The sequence below is a fragment of the Leuciscus leuciscus genome, assembly GCF_965113295.1.
Source record: "Leuciscus leuciscus genome assembly, chromosome: 8".
Taxonomy (NCBI): Eukaryota; Metazoa; Chordata; class Actinopteri; order Cypriniformes; family Leuciscidae; genus Leuciscus; species Leuciscus leuciscus.
The window spans coordinates 33,028,951-33,049,390 of NC_138732.1; the positions used below are offsets into that span (position 1 = coordinate 33,028,951).

Consider the following 20,440-nt stretch of genomic DNA (forward strand, 5'->3'; position numbering starts at 1 on the left):
TTTTACCTCCTCCAAAACAGCTCTGTTCACAGCGACCCGTTTCGGTGCATGTCTCTTTAAATGATAATGAGCAACTGCTCACCCATGAGGGGTGTCCACCATAGACAGTATAAGAAGTGGACAGAGCCATCTCATTGGAACTCAATTGAGACAAGTGAAGGCCATTTTTAGCGATTTTTTTGGACTTCCGTTCCTGACGCGCAGACTCAAACCGAGCTTGACGACGTAGATGTGACGTGAGCAACCCGTCTGTCTTCTAGTGGCTGTGGCATGAGAAATCTGAATCATTCCCTTCCGAATCTTGCAGAGACGGAGAGCGTGAGTAGGAGGCAGGGCCGGAGTGGGGCCACTTTTCAGCCCGGGAGTTTCAGGCCTAAGACCGGCCCACTTTTTCCATGGTGGAATTCCAAATATTAGCACTTTTTCCAAATTGGATAAATGACAGTTCAGCTCTTACTATTGTGTAGTTTGTATTAATGCCATGGTTCAACAAATAATGTAAAGGTTAAATAATAATTCACTTATAAGAAGCAATTGCGACTTTATTTCACACAATTCTGACTATATATCTTGCAATTCTGACTTTATAACATGCAATTGCGACTTTATTTCACGCAATTCTGACTTTATATCTCGCAATTCTGAGAAATAATGACAGAATTGCAAGATGTAAACTCGCAATTGTGAGATAAAAAGTCGCAATTATCTTTTAAAAATGTTTTATTCTGTGGCGGAAACAAGCTTCCATACCTTCTGGCCTCTTCCTCCCATCCATCCTCCCTGACGCGTACCGTTACGGTAGGGCCGGCCCAGCTATCGGTAGGCGCCGGCGGTGCCGCGGTAGGCGGTAGCCTACCTGAGAAAACGTTTTGGAAAAGACGGGCTATGGATCCAACCAACTCTATAGGAGGGGAGGGGAGAACTCCCTCACATGGTACAACCCATGCAGAGGCTGCGCGCTGCGGTGTCAGAATGCGGAACGTGTGTAGCCTAATGTAACTAACGTGACAAATGTAAAAAAAAAAAAAAATAAAAAAAATCCTCGACCGGCCCAAAAGTGAAGCGGCCCACCGGGAATTCTCTCGATTCTCCCGATTACCCACCCCGGGCCTGGTAGGTATTCTGATTCATTATTTTGTCATTTTGCCTCCATGTCCTCCCGATTGCCCGCGAGCTTCTCCTCCTGTCCATACGGTAATCTCTCTACTGTGCGACAGAGAGTCGCGTGGTTATGACGCAATCTTTAGCCTACTTTTACAAAAACTGCTTCTACGGGGCCATAACATAAGCTACAAGGTAATGGAGCATTTTATACATTGTTGTGTTTCTTTAGAAATAAATAATGGACAAATGGAGTCTTTAAACGCCTCAGATGTGAAGTTATTCGCTGTCAAAGTGACGCCAAAATGAATGGGAGTCAATGGGATGCTAACAGCAGGTGAAGTTCTGCTACAAGATGGTGGCACGCGGCCGGCTTCAACTTCCGGTCGACTTCCTTCCCGCTTGGTGTCCACACAAGACATTTTTAAGTGTTGCCTTGGGCCCAGTTTACACGTACATGGTTATTTTGAAAAACGGAGACATTTCCCTTCGTTTGCGCCCTTCGTTTACACGCAAATGGAGAATTCGCCTCTGAAACCGATTATTTCTAAAAACTCCGGCCAGAGTGGAGATTTAGAAAATCTTCGTTTGCATGTAAACTGAGACAAACGGATGTTTAGGCAGCCAACGTCACAGTGTGCCAGAGCTCGCACCTACGCCAAAAGTGCGACCTATGTTTACATTTTCATTTGGCTTTGGTGATCATGGAAGCGTTCAGAGTAGCAGTCACATTTATGTTGGTGCAAACTCTTTTCGTGTGTTTGCATTTGCAAATACAGCTGCTCCATTATGTCGAGGAGCAGAGACGAATGAGTGCTCGGAGGTCAGCAATTTTGCAACAACTTCTCCTCCCTCCAACACGAAGAACCAGTCCGCGTCACCGCCAGCGTCGCCGGTTTTGGGTCCGACCTGGGCGAACTGCTGTCTGGTGGGAGAACTTCGAAAATGAAGATGTTGTCCCGGATGAGTGGCGTGAAAATTGTAGGATGTCAAGGTCATCGCTGCTGTCACTCTCCGAATTGCTGCGTCCCTACATCGAGGCTGAGACGACCGTCATGCGGTTCCCTGTCGCCTGCACCTTGTATTACCTGTCCGACGAGGGTAGACTGCGCAAGACAGCCAACGTTATGCCAACATAAATGTGTGTTGGCAGTGTGTGTACACAACCACCCTATAATGATAAAAATCCACCCAGTGCTTTTTTTATAATCCCAATAAATCATAAGCACTGTCTCAGAACAAGCCGTTCTCAGATTCGCGGCAATGTGACGTCACTTTGCACAGGCCCCTCCCACGACTGTTGATTGACACTGCAGTTTGAGCATAGACCCGCCCTGAGGGAGCGGGACACAGTCCACCATTGTTTTGACGCTTGAGCAGCTGTAGACTAGCCTGACTACGTCAGACTTCGTACTTCCGCTCAATTTCAGTTCGCTTCTGTACTCAGTCTGAGATAGCGACCTATCTCTCAGTTTTCCTCCGGCCTCAAAACAGCCGGCCAATCAACGAACAGAGGGCGGGCTGAGAGCCGTGACATAGACGCTGATTGTACCGTGGATGCGGAGATTTACTTCACATAATCTGCAAAAGTCGTTCACAGCCATGTTCACTCCGGTATTTCGCTCGATGGTTTTGTTTTCACATCATACATGTGTTTACAGTGGAAGTTCGATGCGGCTGAGCCAGCGCATAACACACGTCATAACCAAACATTATGTGATTGGCTTACGGGTAACCAATGATTTAAAACTTCAGACAAGCGCCCAGGCTAGCTAGTTTTACCAGGCTAGCTGTAGACAAGAATGTCTTCTAAGTGATTGAGGGTTTTTGTTGTTGGATGTAAGAATGAACATAGCAGTCTTCATTTACTCCCGTTGTTCCTCGAGGATGGATCTCACCAACTGTTCGTGATCCAGTTTACAGTCTCTGGAGCGACAGGCCTAACGTTACTGATCACGGCAGAAATGAAAGTGGGAAGCGCGCACTTTATGACAGCTCATCGAGTAGTTTTACGGATATACAGTGTACCAGTTTAGGTACACAAAGGCTGCCCGCTGCTCTGGGTGTGTGTATCCACGTTTGCAGTGTGTGTGTGTTAACTACTCACTACTCTGCTCCTAATGTGTGTGCATTAACTTGGATGGGTTAAATGCAGAGGTCAAATTCCAAGTATGGGTTACCATACTTGGCCGTCATGTGTCACTTTCACTTTCACTTTCACTTTATTAAAGGCACACTATGCAGCTTTCCGTTTTTGTCAAACAGCGACCCCTAGAGTCGCTGTGGAGTACTTGTATTTAATATTACTGTCGCCACTCGCGCAGAGCCGTCTCTGCACTCACGGCCTGATCCCTTCCGCCCTCTATACCGGTACCTGTTCAGTAGGATGGAGGCTGTAATGAGTGGAAATAAGGTGTGGCCCCTTTAAGAGCTGCGCGCGCCCTGTTGAACTGTCGGTAGTCTGTATTGTATGTGCACCTCGAACACCCCCATGTATGCGGGTTATTTCAGTTTGATGCTCATTCTTATCTTACTTTTGTTTATCAAGTAAAGCTGTGGATGGTAGAATGGGTGACAAACAGTTACACGAGTTCGATTGGGGAATAAAGTGCAAGTTGTGAGATGCCAATCGCCTCCGTGAGTCTGTCTGGCCTCTGTAATAACTTCATATGTGAGCTATCCCTATTTCTCCTCCTGACACAACGCATTACAAAGCGTTGGACATCGAACAGGCACAGATAAGCTCTGAAGATGTCTACTAGTCCATCAACAAGAACGATATTTACTCGAGTCTGACTCCTTGCTCGGTCAGTCTGCCGTTTCCTCTTTCTTTGGTCCTCCGACAAACCTTTCCTAGCTTTCTGCTTCTTTTTTACCGGTTCAGCCATGACGAAAGTGTGAAGAACTCAGTATCTAACGTTACCTTTTTCTACGTGTACGTGTGCACAGTGCAGTGCCATAAAGCAATTCGTTACAACGCGAGACCTGATATCAAGCGATACACGCCCGCCGGCCCAAAGTTGCAAGGGTGGTTTTTCGGCTCACAGGCGCTTGGGGAGTGCGAGACGACCACCATTCAACCCGAAATAAGTCATATAACTATTCCAATGACTCCGAAGCTGTTCGGTTAAAGTAAAAAAGTTACTTAGTTCACCTTTAAGCACAGACTGAAAAGGTGTGTATATATTTGTTTACTGTTAGTTGTAACGAGTGTTTTGTGTACTTCGCTGTGTATGTTCCATGCTAATGAAAGGGAGAGAGAGAGTTTTGGATAAGACTTAAATGCTCACATCTTATACTGTTTTTATTTAGCTGCTCTTACAGTGATTTTCTGGAGTAAAACTAACGCTTCATCTTTTGTGTGATGTACAATAAACTTAATCGAACTCATCAGTATATTTTGGTCATCATTCGGACGAGGTCTGCTACAGCAGGCTTGTATTAATAGTGGATAAAAGCAGATGACAAATAAGTTATAACCATAATTAAGCTAAACTATACCTGTTCAATCTCCATACAGTATATATTCTCTGGCTCTGTGGGCATTATTGCCCGACTCCGAGTCGAAATGAACACCACTAATGAGAGTTTCTGTTTTGATATTATCAGATGAGATTGTCCTGGCTCTGAGCGCAAGCTCGTAAGGCTCCACCCTTTGGGCGGCAGCAGCAGCTCATTTGCATTTAAAGGGATACACACTAAAATGGTGTGTTTTTCTGAGCCCCCAAAAAATGACAATTTAAACATGCTGTAAAAAAAATATCTGTTGGGTATTTTGACCTAAAACTTCACATACATACTCTGGGGACATCAGAGACTTATTTTACATCTTGTGAAAAGGGTCATAATAGGTGCCCTGTAAGCATAAATACTGTTAAGGAAGTTTGTAGTAGACTAATTTACACACACACACACACACACACACACACACACACACACACACACACACACACACACACACACACACTTCATGTTTTATGGGGATTTTCCATAGAAATAATGATTTGTTTTACTGTACAAATTATATCCCCTAATCTGAAACCTCCCATTACAGAAAATGTTCTGCATTATGTATGATTTACAAGCTGTTTTCCTTGTGGGGACCAAAAAAATGTCCCCATAAGATCAATAAGCAGGTGAGTTTGATCAAGGTTGCTGCTAAACTCTGCAGGAAAATAGACCTCGAGGACCAGAGTTGAGAACCCCTGCCCTACACATTGATTGCAAATGTTCTGATTCTTTATTATTGTTGGGTAATTGTCACAGATCTGCCAGGCTGTCACATCAGCCATTCACACAGCACACCTTCACCAGAGTACTGAACACTCACACCTGCACTTCATCTGCACCATCATCAAGCCAGCTACAAAAGCACACACCTCGTCTCACATCATTGTCTGGTCTTGTTTCTATGAAGTGCTTACCTGTTCTCCAGCGTTGGTACTCCAGTGTATTCCTCTCGTGTGTTCTCCTGTCATCATCCTGCATCCAGCCATCCGTCCAACTATCCATGATCTCCTGCACCTGTAAAACAAGGAAGGTCTTTGTTACTAAGCTTTACTCATTCTTCAAAGTCTATTTGAACTGCATACTCATCCGTATTCTCCATTCTGCTCAGTGCTGTTAATAAAGCTCACATTTCAATGTATTTCTTTGTGTCTGGATCTGCATTCTGTAACAGGTAACACTTTACAATAAGGCTTTATTAGTTAATTCACTATAGTTAACATAAACTGACAATGGACAATACTCCTAAAGCAGTTATTAATCTTGGTTAATGTTCATTTCAACATGTAATAACACATTATTAAATTCAGAAGGATTTAATGGACCTGAGCTAACATGAACTAACAATGATCAGTTGTATTTTTTTTAAACTAATGTTAACAAAGAATAACTATGGTAACAGATGTAGCTTTTGCTCAATGTTAATGTTGGTTAATGCATTAACTGACTTTACCTTATTGTAAAGTGTTACCTATTGTTCTTTATAATTCTTTATTACACTTGAATCAGTTTAAAACATTTGTTTACTTTATGTAGTTTTTGGGTAATATATAAAACCTGTTATTGTTTGAAAACGCTCATTTCAATATCGTGATAATACCATATATATTCGGTCAAATTCCTAAAAAAAAACCCAATAATAATATTAATGTCCATGGGAAAATGTGGGTCCCATGGCCAAACCAGTTGAGAACTGCTGGTCCAGTATAAGGGACAATTTCAGATACAGCCGTAGTGTCTTAGTGACTGTTCAAAGTCTTGTTTGTTGTAAATATTTGTAAAAAAAAAAAAAGAAAAAAAAATCAGCTTGCCAATTTATTTGTAATTTTACTTATTATGGCAGTAATTCTGAATTTAATATCTTTGTTACTGTGAAGATGTTTCATTCAAAAGGAATCGATAAAACAAAACTCTTTAATAATTATGTGGACAAGACTGAAAAGATATATTGAAGCTCTACAACTATGATGTCACAGAGACATTCTATAGAACTCTCCTGAGCAAAAGTCCCACAAAGACACAATCCTGAGGAGACTTTAATCAGAGTTTGAGGAGAGAAGACTGAATACATTTACAGTCCTGAGAGAACATGGAGAACATAAGAGCAACAGCCTTTGACGTGTTTGATGAAGCACGTTTACTGGGCGAACACACTGACTTGATCATCAAGTCAAATGACAGAGAATTTCAAGTGCACAAGATCATCATGTGTGGCTGCAGCTCCTACTTTAGGTGAGAAGAAGCATTTGAACTGCAATTGTGTGCAAATTACCTAGAAATGATTATAATTATATACATCATTTCCACTGCCAACATTATACGGTTGAAACTGCCTAAGTCCAAATATATAAATGCATGAAAATGAATGAGTGTATTGCCAGAAAAAAGAATGTAACTATGATATCTAGGCAAACACATTCTTGAAATTTTATTCTGGAAGTGGCTATGAATGAAGTTTTACCCAGCATTTCAAATTTAATATAGGAAACTGCATTGGCATCTGCAAGTTGACAGAGGACTTTTCCTCCTGCTCAAAGCTCCGCTGTAAAGCACAGCACTACATCCTGCAGCACTTTGAGGAGGTTCTGCACGTACCTGAGGAGTTCCTGGAGCTCTTCCTGGAACAGCTGGAGGCAGACATGGGGACTTGTGACTTGGTGACTTGGACTCGAGTCGCTATTTTTATGACTTGTGACTTGACTTGACAAAAAATAAAATACTTGAGACTTGACTCGGACTTGGAAGTTAAAGACTCGGGACTTGACATGACTTGAGACACGATGACTTGAATGACTTGAGTGTTAATCACATCATGTTTTCAGTTTGAATATAAAATATAGAAATTATTTTTAAAAATCAAGTTGATTACCCAGCTGGAGCGCAGGCTGAGAATAGCGTTGTCATGACTGGATCATGAAACTATCATCAGTCATGCCCTCTCGTACCTTACGCACACCACGCCCACTTAGATCAGATATCACATCAACATGTCAGCCGGAGGGGTACCGAGGGTCATCGCTTTCGGCTTCAAGAATTGTTCACAAGATGGCAAAAGACGAACAGCGCTTTGCAAGACATGCAACATTAACAGCCATTCTGCCCAGTAAGTGCTTGTCAATTTGTTAATGTTATCTGGTTAGTTGGTAGTTAGCTAATGTAATAATAGCTAAAGTAGCCATAAGGTTTTATCAGCGATTTCAGGCCCAAAAAAGGCCCAAATATAAATGATCACATTCATCTAATCTTTCCTAACGATGAGTGTGTGTGTGTGTGTGTGTGTGTGTGTGTGTGTGTGTGTGTGTGTGTGTGTGTGTGTGTGTGTGTGTGTGAGAGAGAGAGAGAGAGAGAGAGAGAGTGTGTGAGAGTGAGTGTGTGTGAGAGAGAGGAGAAATGTAACAAAGTTTAATGTTGTAAGTAAACTGTGTTTGAGAGAGAGAGAGAGAGAGAGGGAGGTGTTCAGAGAGGAGTCTGTTGGATGTTAAGCTGTTATTTGTTTTATGGACTCAATGTTGACAATTTAAAACATTTCAAACACTGTTGGCAGAAGTGAAAAATACATAATTTTATGAAGTTACAATTTTGTTTGATTCCATGATGTATTTTACTGAACATGAGAATTTACAATGCAAATCCAAATTCTTGTAATTTACTGACAGTTAGGCTACTTATATCTTGTCTTTTCACTTTATTAAGATCAGATTCTGCAGGTAAAATTACAATAATAAGGTGACTTGACTTGGACTTGACTTGACCTACTACAGGACTTGACTTGACTTGACATAGCCTGTGACTTGACTTGACTTGACTTGACTTGACTTGACTTGACTTGCCCAAGAAAAAAATACTTGGGACTAACTTGAGACTTGAAGGTTAAGACTTGAGACTTACTTGAGACTTACACATGTGTGACTTGGTCCCATCTCTGTGAAAATCCTGTCATCATTTACTCACCCTCAAGTTGTTCCAATCCTGTAGGGTTTCTCTGTCCTGCTGAACACAACATAAGATATTTTGAAGAGTATCGGTAACCAAACAGTTGATTGACCCCACTGACATCCATCATATTTTTTACCCCCATACTATGGAGGTCAATGGGGTCCATCAACTGTTTGGTTACCGATACTCTTCAAAATATCTTATTTTGTGTTCAGCAGGAGAAAGAAACTCATACAGGGCCATGAACTATTTGTTTGGTGTTTACTATTCCTTTAAAAGTACTAAACTGAAAGAAGGTCATGTGTATTTTGGTGATTAAACCAAATGTTCCGTTACATATTACAATCATCTTGTGTTTTGAAACATTGATTATGTGGACTGAAAATGTGCATAACTGTAATGAAAGCATGGATCAGGTTTTGAAAGAATGACTAGCTGGGTTACAAGTGTGATCAGTTTGGATTTTTTTAGCTAAGAGTTTTGAAAATTGTAAAAATTTAATAAATACTTTTTTTTTACTAAAACAAGAGAAATTATCAAGACGAAAATATAGCAACGAAAAAACATCCTGCAATTATAAATGCTTAACAACATCATTTACCAATAAAGCCATTATCTGCAGTATATTTATCTATATAAAACGGCAGTAACGTGCGGGAAAATCTTGTCATGGGTAGGCTTGCAATTCTGACTTTATAACATGCAATTGCGACTTTATTTCACGCAATTGCGACTTTATTTCACGCAATTCTGACTTTATATCTTGCAATTCTGACTTTATATCTCGCAATTCTGACTTTATATCTCGCAATTCTGACTTTATTTCACGCAATTCTGACTTTATATCTTGCAATTGTGAGAAATAATGACAGAATTGCGAGTTGTAAACTCGCAATTGTGAGATAAAAAGTCGCAATTATCTTTTAAAATGTTTTATTCTGTGGCAGAAACATGCTTCCATACCTCCTGGCCTCTTCCTCCCATCCATCCTCCCTGACTCGTACCGTTACGGTAGGGCCAGCCCAGCTATCGGTAGGCGCCGGCGGTGCCGCGGTAGCCTACCTGAGAAAACGTTTTGGAAAAGACGGGCTATGGACCCAACCAACTCTATAGGAGGGTAGGGGAGAACTCCCTCACATGGTACAACCCATGCAGAGGCTGAGCGCTACGGTGTCAGAATGCAGAACGTGTGTATAAAAAAAATATATATATTCCTCGACCGGCCCAAAAGTGAAGTGGCCCACCGGGAATTCTCCCGATTCTCCCGATTACCCACCCCGGGCCTGTTGACAGCCAACGCTAGGCGCCGCTAGATGCTAAGTATCGGGAAGCGCGGATTGAGTGAGACCGAGTGGATCACATGACATGAAGCAAGCTCGGTCTCTGCCTCAATGTTGATAATTCAAGACAGCATGAGAACTGACTGCGCATGCGCAAATCTACGTAAACTACGTTCTATGGACCAAAGAGGCACTGCTAACCTCTGCCTCAATGGCCATGGCCTTGAATTTCCTGCATGAAACAATGGTTTTAGGAGCAAACAATGGCAAAATGAGTATATTATATGTGTATTCCTGAACATTTTTGTTACAAAAATTAATATTTGGAATAAAATAAATGCAATTAATAATGTGGTGAATTAATAAAGCTCTTGGAATTAATAAATGAATTAATAAATGCAAAAATGTCAACATTTCCTTTGGTGAGGCCCTGCCTACCCTGACCGCACGTCCCTGTAAAACGGGTAGTTCCAGTCCTTGGTTCTGATTAACGTTAGTGGGGTTTTTTCCAGATAAAACACGGCAATGATCGCTTCAATGGTTCAACATTTCACTGCACAACACCCCTAGCAACCATCTTAGCAACATAAACATAAACTTCTCATTGATATTGTTCATTGAAGCTTATAGAGTAGAGTATTACGAGAGTACCTGCATTTACAGTAGATATAGTCATATATTCATAATACAAATCTGTTTGAATGTCCACTGCAATATCTTGAACTTTTAACAGTTAAGGGGTTTTCCCGTGCCCTGACACCCTAGTCATTTGCGTCTGACAGACTGTCTCATAAAGACAGTCTTTGCCGCCATCTAATGGCGAAATAATGTAAATATAGTTGTTCCTACCTCTGATGTCGCGCGATGCAGCAGATTCACTTCTCCACACTGCATTCACTCACCGAACTCTTGACTGAGTGCTTATGACGTCACAAAGGCCGCGCCAGAACTCCTGAGGATGGAAATGGTTATTATTTAAATATTCTAGTTGTTGATTCAAACAATTACATTCACTTTTTTTTTTTTTATCACGTGTGAATGTTTTAAATTACTTTTATATATAGATTTTGATTTACTCTGCCAGCTCTAGACTTTCAATCTAAAACTATGAAAATTCATTGTAAAACTATGATAAACCTAAAATAAATAAACATATAACATTTGAATAGCCTATTTATCAAGTGAAAATGATTTCTTAAAAAGTTATTGTTTCCAGTTACCAAAGAGCCAACAAAATGAAATGAGGTGAACAGTATACATAAAAACCAGGTACATTTCACATATAAAATATTTTTATTCTGCTGTTTTTGTCAAATTATGCACAAATAAAAAGATAATTTGTTAGTAGTTAATATAAAATATTATTGGTTTGTATTCATTCACCATCGTCAATTTCAACACTGAATATTATCAAAAAGAATAGGCTACATATTATTTTTTTAGTTGGCCCATTGACTTCAATTTTAAAACATGTTTGCTCAACTAGTTTCATAGTTCATTCAACTGAGAAGTTTTATTTAGTCCAACATTTAGAAATCTAGTGTGAAGATTCTGTCAATTACAAATGACAAAAAACTGTTTATTGTTTATCATTTTATTTGTTACATGTTATATGATAATAGGAATAGTTGTTGAATTAGTTACTAAGCAATTTTATACTGACGCTGCTAACATAAAATACTTAACTGCCAAAAGATACATACAATTATTTGCATTTAAAGCACAAAAAAAAAAAAAAAAAAAAAACGTTTTTTTTTTCTCAGCATGGAATAGTTCAATCAACAGATGCTTGACATACGCATGTTGAAATACAAATACAAAATTAAAATGTAGTCAACTGAAATGTGCTTAAACACTACCGATTTGTTTATATACAAACTCTTCAAAAAATGTCATCTTAAAAAATGAAAATGTACAGTTCACTTCACCTCTGAACCGTTACGAGCATCAAGACACCGTTATAGACTTAAAGCAACATCCAGTCTAAAGAGTCTATTTAGTCAGTTACAAAATCTATATTTACTGACAAATTTACTGACTATATTTACTGACAAAAATTCAGACTTTAATCTGCAGGAAAACTAGGCTAGATCTGGTTGTGCTGAAGCTCTCTCTCACTCCTGATGTTCAAAACAAACAGTCAACACTTTGTTAAAACTTCGCTCAGCCCAAAAGACCGGGACAGGAGAAGGAGAAGGACCAGGACACTAAAAGTGTTTGTAGAATAATCTTAATTACTTCTCAATGCTCAGTCGGACTTCATCTGACCAGCACAAATTCAACAAGTGTTCATGAAGACAATGGGAAATTACTGCTTCACAACATCATCCCGTGACGTTAAACACCTTCAAATTGAGACATATTTGTACAACACAGCACAAAACATACAGTAAAATTTGAGAAAAATAATGTAAAGAAAAAAATGACTGATATAGAAAGTAATATGACAGAGATAAAGTAATATGAAAAAAGATTTCAAATAGCATGAATGAAGGGCAATGCAGATGTATGTTTGCACTCTTAAAGGGGTCATCGGATGCCCATTTTCCACAAGTTGGTATGATTCTTTAGGGTCTTCATGTAAAGTGTGTAACGTATACTAAAATTCCTCAATGGGTGTGTAAAACAACACCCTTTTTACCTCCTCCAAAACAGCTCTGTTCACAGCGACCCGTTTCGGTGCATGTCTCTTTAAATGATAATGAGCAACTGCTCACCCATGAGGGGTGTCCACCATAGACAGTATAAGAAGTGGACAGAGCCATCTCATTGGAACTCAATTGAGACAAGTGAAGCCCATTTTTAGCGATTTTTTTGGACTTCCGTTCCTGACGCGCAGACTCAAACCGAGCTTGACGACGTAGATGTGATGTGAGCAACCCGTCTGTCTTCTAGTGGCTGTGGCATGAGAAATCTGAATCATTCCCTTCCGAATCTTGCAGAGACGGAGAGCGTGAGTAGGAGGTATCCACGAGCTAGGAGCAGGAGAAACTTTTGCTAGGTATTCTGATTCATTATTTTGTCATTTTGCCTCCATGTCCTCCCGATTGCCCGCGAGCTTCTCCTCCTGTCCATACGGTAATCTCTCTACTGTGCGACAGAGAGTCGCGTGGTTATGACGCAATCTTTAGCCTACTTTTACAAAAACTGCTTCTACGAGGCCATAACATAAGCTACAAGGTAATGGAGCATTTTATACATTGTTGTGTTTCTTTAGAAATAAATAATGGACAAATGGAGTCTTTAAACGCCTCAGATGTGAAGTTATTCGCTGTCAAAGTGACGCCAAAATGAATGGGAGTCAATGGGATGCTAACAGCAGGTGAAGTTCTGCTACAAGATGGTGGCACGCGGCCGACTTCAACTTCCGGTCGACTTCCTTCCCGCTTGGTGTCCACACAAGACATTTTTAAGTGTTGCCTTGGGCCCAGTTTACACGTACATGGTTATTTTGAAAAACGGAGACGTTTCCCTTCGTTTGCGCCCTTCGTTTACACGCAAACGGAGAATTCGCCTCTGAAACCGATTCTTTCTAAAAACTCCGGCCAGAGTGGAGATTTTGAAAATCTTCGTTTGCATGTAAACTGAGACAAACGGATGTTTAGGCAGCCAACGTCACAGTGTGCCAGAGCTCGCACCTACGCCAAAAGTGCGACCTATGTTTACATTTTCATTTGGCTTTGGTGATCATGGAAGCGTTCAGAGTAGCAGTCACATTTATGTTGGTGCAAACTCTTTTCATGTTGTAGCAACAATGACATCTGCTTTTCACATTAAGTGAATCATGTGATGTCGAACACATCTTCTTTGTCCAAACAGCGCTGGTTAATAATTCCCCACGGAATAATTCACCAGCGCCGGGGTGTCTGTCGCCCCCCCCCCCAGTTCAGCGCGGACTCCCTGTGACTTTTACAACCTCACAGACTCGTGACATTCCACACACACACACACATTTTATATATTTATTTAAGTCCACTTAAAAGACATGATTTACAGGGACATAAATACTATAGATGCAGTCAAATGCATGTACATAATCATGGACCAGTGGCATACAGCAGATCTTTACAATATTTAGCATCACTCAATTGTTATGGATACAAGTAGCACCGTCTCCGCCAGATATGACGGCTACCTATAATAGCAGACAGAGCACAGTACTTCGCTAGCCATTTAGCCCTCTTTTTGGGCATCCCTAGTTGTTGAAGCCCTCTTACAACCAGCCTATGTGTGTGTCCTAAGCTGCCAAATATGAACACAAGTAGTCGGCTCTGATAACCTAACTCTGAAATGAGGTTTAAGAGTGGTTGATATTTAATAATCTTAGTCATAAATGCTTCTTCCATACTATAGTCAAAGGTACATGCAACCTCCACAATGAACACCTCGCTGATCTCCTCATTAACCACAACAACATCTGGAGTATTAGCAGACACATGAGAAAAAGTTTCAGAGCTATAACAATTCTGAAACATAGATGGTTTTACACAAGAATGTTTGTACATTTTCACTGAAGATGAGAAATTACTTGATATGTCTTTCACTATAAGATCCACTATTCTGTCGTGGCGTGCAATGTACATTCCTTTATAGGCATGGCAGCCATTCAAGATATGTGGCAGTGTCTCGGTGATCTGCTCTGTAGTGTGATGCAAACAATGAGGTACCTGAGCTGTTGGAAACCAGATAGAAAGGTTGAGTCTAGTTGGAAGAACTTGTAGTCTGGCTTTTACTGTAAAAATAACAATGTCCTCACTGAGTGCAGTATTCTTAAGAAATGAGTGGGAAACAGAGTGATCAGCAGAGGAGAGACACGCAAGCTTCCCCTGAAGTTTCAGTCCAATCCAGTGTTGTTTCTGGTGATACTGGTGTAGGTCCAGGAGAGTTGTCCGGGCACCTGTAGATGTTAACGTGTGGCTGTGACCACCGTATGTGGCTGTTGCCCTGACAGAGGTCAGGGGGTCAGTAATGATGTCCTCAGAGACCCTCACAGTCCCAGAGTCAGACCGCACCCACTCCAGTGATACTCCAGTTCGGACACAAAGGTCATTCAGGTCCGGCCAATCTGACCAGACACCAAAGCCGGCAGAATGGGTGTCAAGTTTCCCGCTTGATTTTCTTTTAAAGCCAAGGAAGTGTGGCTCCGACTCCTTGGCCAGTGGCACCTTGCGTCTCCGGAGGTCCAGGAATAGGGAGGATCGGGCCAGCTCTCTCACATCTTTGTCATCATTATTCAGCATGTTCAGAAGATGGGAAATCCGCACGCTGGTATAAATCCATATCACGTTTGGTACCCCCAACCCTCCTTCCCATTGGGGGTGAAAAATAACATCACGTGTACTGTGCGTGTTCAGTCCAAACCACTTTCGCACTAGGCTCACTGTCGTGTTATTCATTTCACTCAGCACTTTCTGTTGAATATGAACATTGGAGAATAGATGTTGTACTTTAGACAGCGCCACCTGTCTAATAGCCTCTAACTTCAGAGTCAGTGGCAGTGGGCATTTGTCAATCAGGTCCAGCCTGGATGTAAATTCTGACAAAATGATGTTCACTTGCTCCTTCCATTCTCCTGCAATGTTAATTTTATGTCCAAGATATGTGTATGTCTCATGAAGAGAATATACACGTACAAGTTTTGTTGCTACTGTGAACATTGGGCATTTATCAGTTTTTGAACGGTACCACCTGTTCCCTCCACTTCTCCTCTCGTACAAAACAGCACATTTAGAGTTGTTAATCTCCATGCCGGACCACTTCAGAAAAGAGTCTGTCCTGGCCAGCATGTCTTTAATGACGCTCTCTTCTCTGGAGGCAATCTGGACATCATCTGCATAGCCCTGTACTGGAATAGGAGATATCACATCAGGGGGGGCACATTGACACATCCACTTTAACCATTGGTTGATGGCAATTATAAAATTAATTGCACTCCAAGGGCAGCCAGTTTTAATGCCTATCTGAAGTGGTGTTGGATGAGTGAGCTGTTCTCCACAGATTACTTCAATAAAGGAGCCACTATATACATCTTTCACTATGTCTATGAACAGTTGAGGTAGCTGTATTTCCTCCAGTGATCTGATCATGACATCGTGAGACAAAGTTCCAAATGCATCTTTAAAGTCTAAGAAGACTGAATACAGTCTACATGACTCATGCTTAAAGTCATCTATCCCTGTTTTGAGGCAAAATACATGCTCATTCATACCTTGTCTATTAATGTATGCCTTTTGCTTAGTGGATAAGATGTCAGCTTCCACCAACCAAGGGAGAACTCTGGCCAGTATGCATTTCATGAACACTTTATAGATGGTGGGGAGAAGGGATATATCCCTCCATGTCGATGGATCATCAGGAATGTTGTCCTTTTTTGGAATACGATGGATAAGTGCTCCTTTCCATAAATCTGGTACCCTCTTATTTTCCAAACAGACGTTAAAGATAGTTGTTAAGATCTTACATGACTGTGTGGTTTTAAGAGTCTCATATGCCACACCATCCTTACCACTTGTTTTATTATTAGGGAGGTTTTTTAAGACAGTCTCTACTTCCACAAGTTGGTATGATTCTTTAGGGTCTTCATGTAAAGTGTGTAACGTATACTAAAATTCCTCAATGGGTGTGTAAAACAACACCCTTTTTACCTCCTCCAAAACAGCTCTGTTCACAGCGACCCGTTTCGGTGCATGTCTCTTTAAATGATAATGAGCAACTGCTCACCCATGAGGGGTGTCCACCATAGACAGTATAAGAAGTGGACAGAGCCATCTCATTGGAACTCAATTGAGACAAGTGAAGCCCATTTTTAGCGATTTTTTTGGACTTCCGTTCCTGACGCGCAGACTCAAACCGAGCTTGACGACGTAGATGTGATGTGAGCAACCCGTCTGTCTTCTAGTGGCTGTGGCATGAGAAATCTGAATCATTCCCTTCCGAATCTTGCAGAGACGGAGAGCGTGAGTAGGAGGTATCCACGAGCTAGGAGCAGGAGAAACTTTTGCTAGGTATTCTGATTCATTATTTTGTCATTTTGCCTCCATGTCCTCCCGATTGCCCGCGAGCTTCTCCTCCTGTCCATACGGTAATCTCTCTACTGTGCGACAGAGAGTCGCGTGGTTATGACGCAATCTTTAGCCTACTTTTACAAAAACTGCTTCTACGAGGCCATAACATAAGCTACAAGGTAATGGAGCATTTTATACATTGTTGTGTTTCTTTAGAAATAAATAATGGACAAATGGAGTCTTTAAACGCCTCAGATGTGAAGTTATTCGCTGTCAAAGTGACGCCAAAATGAATGGGAGTCAATGGGATGCTAACAGCAGGTGAAGTTCTGCTACAAGATGGTGGCACGCGGCCGACTTCAACTTCCGGTCGACTTCCTTCCCGCTTGGTGTCCACACAAGACATTTTTAAGTGTTGCCTTGGGCCCAGTTTACACGTACATGGTTATTTTGAAAAACGGAGACGTTTCCCTTCGTTTGCGCCCTTCGTTTACACGCAAACGGAGAATTCGCCTCTGAAACCGATTCTTTCTAAAAACTCCGGCCAGAGTGGAGATTTTGAAAATCTTCGTTTGCATGTAAACTGAGACAAACGGATGTTTAGGCAGCCAACGTCACAGTGTGCCAGAGCTCGCACCTACGCCAAAAGTGCGACCTATGTTTACATTTTCATTTGGCTTTGGTGATCATGGAAGCGTTCAGAGTAGCAGTCACATTTATGTTGGTGCAAACTCTTTTCATGTTGTAGCAACAATGACATCTGCTTTTCACATTAAGTGAATCATGTGATGTCGAACACATCTTCTTTGTCCAAACAGCGCTGGTTAATAATTCCCCACGGAATAATTCACCAGCGCCGGGGTGTCTGTCGCCCCCCCCCCCCAGTTCAGCGCGGACTCCCTGTGACTTTTACAACCTCACAGACTCGTGACATTCCACACACACACACACACACACACACACACACACACACACACACACACACACACACACACACACACACACACACACACCAACATCCTTTAATGTATGTAACTCAGACTTGTATCTGAACTTCCTGTATGCATGTGTGATTAATGTTGTTTTGATCATATAGTTATGATCTTCGAGTGTTTGGATCTGAAATGTATTTTTGAAGAATGTTCTCCCAGTAGAATCGCATTCCGTAACCCGAGCTCATTGGCAGGTCATAAAATTTGACCACAGAGCTATCCAGCCCTATGCATGAGATAACAGGGTCGCAACATTCCAACACACACACACACAAACACACTCTGGACTTTGAAACAGAAACCCCCTACAGAAAAGGACTTTTACCCATAAAGTCACTCTTAAATGTACTAAATATATAAATTTGTGTGTTAAGAGGTGTGTGTAAACCATAGGAAAGCATGCATGTCCTATTTGTAACATTAATAGAACTGCAAATGCCTATACAAATGCATAATAACGTATCTTTGCATTGCTACAAAGCCTATATTCTATTTTTGATATCTCTGTAATCCTCTCCAGCTAACGGAGTTGAATTCCGATAGCAGAATTCAGTGATGCGCATTGTTTTATAAGTTCATATGTCTGGAGAAAATCCTCTCAAGTTAAAGTCAATCATGACTCATTCGAGTGGGCGTGTCTAACCGGACAAAGGAATCTTCCCGCTCGAAAAATCTCGACAGCTGATTCGTCCTACACGAAGGAGGGGACGGCACATGGGACACTGATAAAAGTCCAAACTCTCTTATCTCTCTCATCCTACTCTCAACTCAATATCTCTTGACCCTCCTCCTCGGCGCAGCGCTTCTCCAAAGGAACATCTGGAGGAGGCCCTGGCCTTCTCCATCGAGCGAGCACATGTTCGAGTCGTAGCTGCGTCCTTTGCAACAAAGACCTTAAACCTCTCCCATCCCAGGAGATGAACTTTATTTTCCGGTAACATTACATTCAGTGAGCCTTTCAAGCTTCCCGCGACACCGGAAGACGCAGCAGAAACAGGACACCATCCTCGCTTCTTGCATCAGCTTCAGCCTGACCAGAAAGAGCACTCGCAAGTATATTGATTCCTATAAAAGCTGTTCCAGGTGTCTAGGTCTTAGGTCTGTGAACTAAGTTACCCTCTATCTTCCCTCTATATCTTTCTTTCTTTCATTTCATTTTCATTCTGATAACGCTATGTTTATGTTTTTGTTCGGTTAAATGTTTACTTGTTTGTTTGCATTTTTACGTACGTTTATGTTTGTAGTTTATATAATCTCTAGTGTGTGCCATTTTATTAATAAACCCATGTATACTTTTAATTGTCTCTGTGTTTGAAAACCCACCTTATAAAAGTCAATGAAACTTCAAGATCTAAGCTACAAGCTCGATATTGACTACCTTGAGTAGTTTTAATTCATAAACTCCGAAAGTTTGATATTCGTGGCCAGAAGATAAAACTTTCTTGGAGTTTAAAAAGGGATACCCCCCTTCTTAACTGTAATGATCAGACAGTTACAGAACAAGGTCATCTCGAAAATTGATAAAATAAATGTACATGCGACTTATGAATTATGACCATGAGTCATAATTGTTAATATTACCAAAATTCCCTAGCCTGACGTCGTCATACTCAGATTCTAGTCAGAATGTGAGTCTGATACTTCTCCATAGAGATTTGATTATGGGGTGTGTCTCAACCGAACCAGAAAAAAAAAAAAACTCTGCACTCAATTGGATAGACCTACAACCAATCAGAGCAACGGAGTAAATGACGCATGTTCTTCATTCATATTTTCAACCAACAAAATGTCGCGGCTCTCTGTTCCTCTTTTAAAATGAATGCGCTGTCGATATCTTCTATAACAGACGCGATGGCGGAATCTACACATGATGTTTCATAAACAAAGTTCGGGAGGAGCACGTACAAATAATCAATACAATATCAACTTGTCATCAAACAATACCATGTCTAACGTTACCCTATCTATCAGCATGAGGAAGCAAATTCACTCTGTCAACTTACCTAACACTCCTTGACAGTTTTTCAGCATCCCTCCACCACCCCGAATCCTCACTCTTGTCTTGTTCTCTCACAACCAGGAATACGGGGGAGTATGGCTACCGAGCCCACAGCCCTCTCCTCGGACAGCACGTCATATACGCATTTATTCTATCGACTTATTTGTGTGAAATCTTATATACGCATTTATTCTATCTAACTTATTTGTAAATGTGAACTCGTGAAATCTCAATTCTCCAGCAGCAGTCGCCTTTGTTGTAAACTAATTCAAATCAAGCGCTCTTTGGTGACGTGGATGATTAGTTGATATTGTATTGATTATTTGTACGTGCTCCTCCCGAACTTTGTTTATGAAACATCATGTGTAGATTCCGCCATCGCGTCTGTTATAGAAGATATCGACAGCGCATTCATTTTAAAAGAGGAACAGAGAGCCGCGACATTTTGTTGGTTGCTCATCTGTCCATCATCGTATAAAGCCCGCCGTGACAATTTGATTGGTCCGAACAATTTTTGTTCGGGCATAATAGCTCCTCAACGGAGCGAGTCCAGACCGAACTTCCCGACCAAAAAATTTTGTGGGCGGGGTTCGGGCTGGCACCCAGGCTAAAAATTCCCTA

General features: G+C 41.3%; 1 protein-coding gene across 1 annotated transcript in view; it reads left to right on the forward strand.

Moving 5' to 3' along the window:
• The window catches only part of LOC309505078 (uncharacterized protein), a 298,235-nt gene extending 281,865 nt beyond the window's left edge, over positions 1–16,370 (forward strand). Inside the window, exon 5 of the transcript XR_014208252.1 lies at positions 15,948–16,370. The gene's annotated coding sequence lies outside the window, so the exon portion shown is untranslated. The remainder of the gene's footprint in view (positions 1–15,947) is intronic.
• The last annotated feature ends 4,070 nt before the right edge of the window (positions 16,371–20,440 follow it).